Raw genomic sequence first — 8,721 nt, 5'->3', positions numbered from 1 at the left:
CATTGTCATGCATTATCCCTGTCACTTGGCATTTGATAGCTTCCTGTCCATTATGCCTGCTCAGCTGCCTAATCTGTTCTCATAACAAAGCTACAAGAAACAGGTTAAGCTACATATTAATGTTTCAGTGCAACACTGCAATTTAATAACAATAAACAGAAGCTTTTATGAGGCTGTAAATGTCTCTTCCATTTATAAATATTGTACTATAACTGCAGGCTCTGGGGTTATCAGACAGTCAAACCTTTCATCAAAGCCAAATAGTTCCTAAAGTACCACTCTTAAAAACCTTTTGCAGGCATTAATGTTTCATTAGTTCTCTCAAACGAGTCTCCTTGGGAATCTGTATAGCAAGTAAAATCTAGCTCAAACCCATGGAAAAATTAACAGCATTTTTAATTCATTTGCTCAGCATTTACTCCACATGGCTTGTGGTGGTTCATAGCTGGTATTCCAAATGTACTCAATTTTAAAGGGTAGCAGTGAGATTAATTACATATATACAAATGCACACTCACTCTCCAGCCAGGTGTCTTTCTATATGTCCATTCAGCTCTCCATCTATCCCTTGCTTTTCTATGGAGAGGGGCTGTATCTACCCTGAATGCGTACGTACTGAACAGAGCATATCTCAAAGCCTGCTGAATCTTTGAGTATGCTTATAGTACTATGCAGCACCCTGCAGGGATAGTTTATTTAATCTTGAAAAGTTTGCTGTTCAGTTAGTGCAATACAGCCCTGAAGTTTGGAAATCTGTCTGTAGGATATAACTCTCGCTGCTGCTAGCTCCAGATCGGTCTCGTTTTGCCCAGACTGGGGAATCTGCGTTGTGTGAGGTCAGCATGCGCACAGGCAGGCAGTCTGTATGTGCATTTCTACAGACCTGGTGCTTCCTGTCTCTGCTTGGCCAAGCCAAATTTCCAGAAGCTACAATGCAGTTGCATCCATGGCACAAGAACCAAAAAAAGCACTATCCAGGTATTTAATTAATTCACAGATATTCGGGTCAGCGGGGACACTGTGACTACCATAAGTACACATATTACCTAATGTACTACTCAAAACAAATTGTGGCAGCAACACACACAGCCTATGTATTCACCATATTCACTGGTCCTCGTTGGGTGTTTTTTACATCTAGCCTTGTAAAATATATATCCTCAGTTCCTGCTCACTGTTTAAATGTGAGTAATTGGCAGCCTGTTGTTACTGCACGTTGGCATAGAGCTTTATAATTGGTGTGAAAGAAATTGATTCGGCATCCCTACTGGCTTTGTTTTTTCCAGTTTGTATGTGGTCTTCCAAGCAGTGTTCAGTTTTGTATAGCCTATCCAGTAGACATTTAATATAAAGTACAGCCAGAGTGCAAACGGGAAAGATTGAACCTACATCTTTCATTTCACAAGGGACTGGTAGTTTATTCTCTGTGGGCAGGATTTTTTGGGACAGTCAAGTCCTGAACTGATCAGTAGATGTGCTAGGTGAGCATTTGTGGCCTTATAAGGCCTCCTAGAAATAGAAGCAGAAGGAAATTCCTTTGTGATGTTAGGAGTTGGGATGGCAAGTACTAGAGGGATAAGGGAGGTAGAGGAAGTCAGGAGCATGAAGGAGATACATCTCTGGGTTTCTGAAGGGCTGCAGGTGTGGAAATGGGCATGAGCTTGTGAAGTCCCATGATCTACACTACACTGCTGCTCACATTATTTGTTTGAACAGTGTTGTAGTTCCAAGTACAGTGAACTGAGCTGTTCCTTGCTTGGTCACATCCAGCTCAGTGTGACTTTGACTCTCACAAGTCAGAGATCTTTGGATTTGAGGCTGAAAAAGCTGTTAGCATTCGGAAGAAGAGCAAGTCTGTGCTTGGCAATAAGCTTGAACATGGTTATACATGATGTCAGCATGTCTGTAGATTTCTTCAGAATGCTGGCATTCATCTCATTCATCTTGCATCTCTCTGCTATTAAACCAATTGCAAGTGTATTTATTGATAGTCACCTAAAAGCATTAGTAAACAGGGACTCGGCAACAAAATGGTCACATACCTAATGGGTCCCCCATGAAGCTTTGTGGACTGATTAGTCTACATTATCTGTTCTTGTGGTCTAGAAACTAGCTTTGCTGGGGGAAAAAAAATGGAATTAGTAGAGTGAAAAAAAGCAATGGGAACAACAGAGGTGCATGGGGCAAGTGAGATTATGTGATGCCATTTTGATTTGAATTACTGATTTAGCACAGTTGACACAGGATTATGCATCCAGGAATGCACAGTATAGTTCCGCTGACTAGATGGTGTTGAATATCTCAGAAAATGGTGTCTCAGGATAGGAACTGAGCATCACAAGAGAGCAGAATATGAGTTGACAACTTCTGCAAAAACCTAGCTGTGCAAAATCATTATAACAGGCCCACAGGGATGCTTTCCTGAGCCACGTGCTTAAAGCATTTGTCCTGAAGTATCACATGGTTGTTTGCAGTGAGCAGAGGCCCAATTTGTGAATTCATTCCCCAAGTTTTCTTTCTTTCTTTTTCTCACATTTTATAAAATTGCTGTCTGTGGCAGTGACAAGGCAACATGTAAATACCTTGCAGAAGAGTTATTAATCATTAATGCAGACAGCTTGAAGGCATAAGCAAACAGCATTTGGCAGGAAAAACTTTTTAATGAGGATGGCATTAAGGAATTCAATTTAAAAACTGTGAAGGGATTCTTTGCACATGCCTCTGGCTTCTCAGCCTTCCAGTTCTTTCCCTGTCCACTAAAGATTTTTAAATAAGCTTTAAAAAGGCAATTTGGGGTTTGTTGATTTCACATGATGTCTTTGCCACAGCTTTTCAAAACCAGGAAATGCAGAAGTGACTTCAGTGTTAGGGGGAAGTGCAGCAATGATTTTTGATACTAGAAATCTTTAGAAAGGGCATCATGAAAATAATTGGCTGGAAAATGAAGCTGGCCAAAATCAGTTTATAAATAAAGTAGAAATGTTCAACAGGGAAGGAACAACTAACCCCAAGTTGGGGTGAATAATCCATCTCTTTCTGTGACATCTCTCTAAAGCAACTGCTAGTGCTCAGTCAGGAATTAGGGGGTCGATGCAGAGGTTATTTGGTATTGATCTTTGGCCTGGCTTTATGTGGAGTAGTCTGTAAAATTACAATGCTCCTTGCAAATTTATTAAAATGGCTTAAAATTTATTAATTGCTCTGGAAATGCAGGTCATGGACTCTGAACTACAATAATAAAGCTTTAAGCCACTACTAATTATCTGAGAACTTTGTACAATGGGTGGTTCAATTACCCTGTGCACACGTTTCCCAGCCAAAATGCAGTGAGGCCACGCTAGCCATCTGTCCTTTCCTAAAGTAAATGGGACTGGCATCGCTTCCCAGTTTAACACCATATTCCAACATCAACAATTAAATCTTATTAGTAAGGCATGTCTGTAAATTATTACAAGGATATTCAAATAAAATATTAATATTGGAATCAAAATATGCCAGACATGAGAAATGCAAGACATTAGAAAAAGCTATGGGGATGTGTCACTGTTCAGGGGAGCACCAGGGGGATGCTTTCTTATCTACATAGAAATTATGGCTGCGCTATTGTATCCCATAGCTCCTGATGAAGGAAGAGGTCATTGTTGTACACGTTTTTTGACAGAATGAGGTCGTTGATGTTATCCCTTATTAGTTCAACAATGGCAATGACAGGTTCTTCATTGTCTTACCTTAGAAATGACAGTCTAATTTCCTATCCTGGCTGACTTTTTTTTTCTTAAAGGGAAATACACTTGCAAAACATCAGCGGGAGCTAAGATCTGTGGATGCTGGGATTTTCTCTCTCTTCTTGTGAAAGGGTAGTGGGAATAAAAGGACTAAAAACTTGAGTGAGTTCTGCAGCAATAAGCACCCCTGTTTGTCTATAGTGATGCATGTGAAGGATGTAGTCTCTACGGCAGGAGAGCTGGTGGAAGAAATTCCTCTTTCACAACCAAGTCAGATTTTTGCCCCTCAGAATGAGGCAGGACTGCTCGCTGCAAGGTTACACTGCAAAAAAGGTCATAGAAACAGACTGAGTTAAAAGCAGTGCCTTCGAGATAGAGGAGCGGGGCTTGGCAGCAAGGGGATGGCACAGAAGTGGCCGTCAGAAATGGATCTGCCCTCACTATCGTGCAGGGTCTCACAGGCTCACAGTGGCTGGAGATGCTGCTTCTCCCATCTCTGCCAGAGATAATGTCCTTGCAGCAAGGCTTGCCAGTTGTTCTTATCCCATGGGAAGCAGGAGGATGGTGGCAAAACCCCAGGGGACAGCAGGCTGTGACAACTCACAGGACTGTGGTGAGGAGTACCCCACCTCCTCTGCCAAAATGCTCCCCTGGTTAAACTTGGTCTGACACAGCTGGGGCAGACCCCTGCTGAACAGACCCTGAACAGCAAAGGGCTGCTCCTTAAAGGAATGATTTAACGGGTTTGTCTGTGTGAGAAATTTCTTATATTTGTAAGCTATGGTTAAAACATTGCTGAGCTGAAATTGGAGCCTTATTATTTCAGAGAAGCTCAGCAATATTTCCACACAGCTTGATTCAAACTGGTACTTTTATACCAAAATGAGAGTTTAAGTTCAGGCTTTATTCATTTTCATAAATTTTAACGTCAGGTGGACACATTAGATCATCTGCTTTGCCCTCCACATCATCTTAGCCCTGTGACCCAGTACAGAGCACAATAATGTGACTAAAGCTCCTCTTAACATTAATTTTCCATTGATGCACCACTCAGAGTAAGGGATTTGCACCCTTCACCTTGGGCATCTAACACATAAAGATTATATTTTTGCAATTCTCTTGTACACATTTAGTCTTTCAGTGCTGGAAGCACAGTTATAAGCAGCTCAGTCAGTCAACATAAAAACCACTTAAACTCTCCTGGCATACACAAGGCTAGAGATGCAGGAGAAATTCAATGTCCTTGTCTTGTTTAGTAAGTCTGCAAGCTTGAAAGAGTTATTAAACATTCAGAAAGCAGAATGTGACACACTTAGAGAAAGTTAGTGGGAATTACCTTTTAAATTCCTGTTGAAGTCTCCTTGAAAAATGAGACTCGAGAAGAGAATTCTCATTTATGGTGCCTTACAGTAATTTGGATTGAATGAGAACTGGTTTCCTTTCCTCTCCATTCATTTAGCCAGCAAATGGAAAATATTTTCCTTGAAAAACCTTTAGGGAGTACATGGGAATGAAGTCATTCTAACCAACCACTGCGATAAAGATGTAATATAAATGAGGTTCATTTATTTGTGGAACTTCTCTTGAATTTGACCTGAAATGCAATGAACTAGATCAGGGAGACAGTTATAGAAATAGCTAAATTATAGGGAATAAGGAGGAATGTAAAAGTTAGAGCTAGAGTTGACCTGTGTCCATACTCTGTATCATCCTCCTTCCTCCCCACCAGGTAGGGATAAATTTGGAGTTTGAATTGGATGTTGTTAATTATTCACCTAAATCAGCTCATGAGAACTAATAAAGCACTAAGACTTCATGAGGGCAAACTTCAGTCAGTTGAATGGCTGCTTTCCTGGGTGAAGTACCATGCTGCATTTCTGACACTGGTGTGCCATGTTCAGAGCATCTCAGGATTCAGTTAGTAAAACAAGGAGATTGTGAGACCCTCTGCAGTGTCTATGCTGGATGATGTCTAGCCTAGCCATCTATGGGGCCCTTAGGGCTTTCTACGCACTCTGGACCTTCAAATGCCATCTCAGTGCAGATGCCTTGGCAGTGTACAATGTTTCCATATCACTTACAAATCTCCTGGAAAAGCTGCTGATTTGAAAGAGGATGAAAGACCATGAAACGCCTTCTCTAGAAGCAAGTTTGTTATCCACCTTTGAGGCAGAATAAGAACTTGTCTCTGCTGTGAAATGCAGAGCACTGAGATTAAGGGACTTGGGTACAGGACATGAGATGGAAATGGCATCAATCACCCAGCAGGGGCACGTAGGGATTCCCCAGAATGTAGCAAGAGATTTTGAGGTGACACTGGCCAGTGTCTTCTCTCCTTCAGCAAGGCTCTGTTTGCTAGCCCAGCCACTGGCCAGGCCATACCGATCTCCCTGTAGTACCTAAGGGCTGGAGTTGTGGAAAGGAAGATATTGTTCATGCAGTGCAAATGGGAGCAGGGTGGACTCTGAGACAGCAGGTCTCATGCTGCAGGTTTTTTGAGGCATATTATAAGCAACATCATCTCTGTTTCTTTACCTGCAATAACTTCTTACTTTGAAACCCGTTAAGAGGCTAACTCAAGGAACTATAGTGATTGGTTCATGATCCAGTATCATGCACTCTGCAACGAAAATAATGATCCAGCAATGGTTATTATATAATGATGTTTGCAGAAAGAAAGAAGGGGCAGTCTGAGATAGAGCAAAAAAATAAACTGACAATCTAAAGTTATAACCACACACTAAAAGGCAAAATAATATTTTCCAAGGTTGTTATCAAGGAAAGTTAATAGAGCTTTAATGAATATTAATTTATCTCCATATAGATTGTTAACTTCTGTGCTTTTGCTGACATGGCGAGCAATCAGTATTTAAAAGTCTAGTATTTCTTTTGATTTGCTACAATTAATGTTTCATGGCATATATGTGAGTTTATAAAATAAAAATAATTAGAACTTGTCGTTCTTGGTTTTTTGTAAGGACTGAATGACAAACAGAGCCATAAAGCCATGTCACACTCAGAATCAGGATGCTGGTGTAAATACGGGCAGATGATGCTAATGACTCTGAGATATTTCTTCTTAATCTCCTCATATTTTGAATGGAAACATGGCTTTAAATGAAAATGCTTATTATTCAAATTAGATGGATGTTATTACTTAGCACATTAATCTTTTTTTTTTTCCTCCAAATGTTCACTTTACAAATGTAATTATTTTTAATCATACTGGTTCCACTAAATTAGAGATTTGGTTTCCTTTTTCTACTAAATTCAAGGCCTTTGCATTTAAAAGCACATATTTTTTTTACAGATTATTTCCTGCCATTTTACTTCAAAAGCACCTAATAAAATTTCAGCAAATGTGATTAAGTAGCACAGAAATGTTGCCATGGTATTTTTCTTCCTTTCTGCATCAGGAAATAGTCGATTTCTCTGTTGCATGTTTGCAGCTTTACAAGAGTGTGGGTGTGTAATTAATCTGATTCCTTAATGTGTGTATTGAAAATATATTTTCTTGCAGTTCAGTGACTGATAGTAAGCTACTGAGTATTTAACCCTGGCAGAAGATCACAACAGGGCCTGTAAGGCATTCAGATACTGCTTATAGTTTATTTTGAAGTCTCACAAGGTACTTAGGAGGCCTCCTTGTCACCTCAAAGGCAAGCATTAATTCTATCCCATGCTTAAAAAAATAAATAAATCCCAAATCCTCAAACCTATAGGAGATTTTGAGGCCTGTTTTTCCCATGGCAGTTTGCAGTAGAAAAAGCAGCACAACATATTGTGTTATCTACTGCCATCTGGCAAAATTTCTTTGTCTGAACTTTTCACTGGCTTTATGAGGAACAACAATTAAACTCCACACTGAAGACTGTTCAGCCTCACAACAAGATCCAGTAATTTTCAGTACCGGCCCTCTGTTAGTGTATATAATTAATACAGACTTTGAGACATTAAGCAACAAATTCTGTAATTGGACGATATTTCATGTGCAGATTAGGAAGCAGCCATCTGCCACCTTCTCTGTGCATTACTGTGGTTTATTTTAGAAAGAGAGGAAAAATCCTAACATATTCACTGTTTTACAAAGACCAAAGATGTTCCCAAGAGTACCTGGCTTTGCCTTTGCTGGAAATGTAGCTCAGCTACAAGTGTAAATTCATGTTCTTTTCTGTGCACATTTTCTCCAGCAGTTTTGCTAATGTGCCAAGGGATAGTACTTCTGTGAGTTTCTGGCTAACAAAAAGTATAAAAGTAAAAACCGAAAGATAAATAAAGCCACACAGCAGTCTATGTATAGCATATTATTTGTCTGGGACATGATGTTCTTTGTGTTGGCATCCAACGCTCTAATCACAGTGTTGCATTCTGTGCTGCCACGCTCCATGTCTGATCTTGAATTTTACTATGGTTCCATGCGTTAACTCCGCAACTGCACTTCAGTGATGCCTCCCCATCCAGTTTATATGAACTTTTTAGAAAATAAAAAATCTACCTAACTTCTATTGTCCCTGACTCTGATGCTGGTTATATGACCAAGACTGCCTCTCCACAATTTTTCTGCAAAAAGGATCATGAAGAAATGCGGATGAAGGAAAGTGATTAATTGATGGGATTTTGTAATTTGGAATGAAGCAGAGATGTGCTGTATCTGTGTTAGTTAAAGGGACCACAGGCATTCTTAAACATGTAAAAGAGAACATCCATTCAAAAAGTATTCCATGAGAAAATACTGCTCATCCTATTGCATTAGGAATTTAATGCACTTTGAAAAATAGTGTGAAAGTGTCCTGGGTTCAGCAGTAGCAGTCATGTTTCTCCTCCTCGGTAGCTGGTGCAGTGCTGTGTTTTGACTTTCGGCTTGGGAACAGAGCTGCTGACGTTTTGGTTTGGCCAAGGACTTTGTGAGCCTCATGCTCCGTCCGGCTGCTCTTCACCGTCCTGGCCCTCGCCCTCGCCTCCGTCTTCGTGAGGCCGCGAGGAGCCGAGGGGGAGC

Source organism: Pezoporus occidentalis, unplaced genomic scaffold, assembly GCF_034315485.1.
Source record: "Pezoporus occidentalis ecotype Australia unplaced genomic scaffold, CSIRO_AGI_Poc_V1 ctg154, whole genome shotgun sequence".
In the NCBI taxonomy this organism is placed as follows: domain Eukaryota; kingdom Metazoa; phylum Chordata; class Aves; order Psittaciformes; family Psittacidae; genus Pezoporus; species Pezoporus occidentalis.
Note: the sequence above shows the minus strand (reverse complement) of the source record.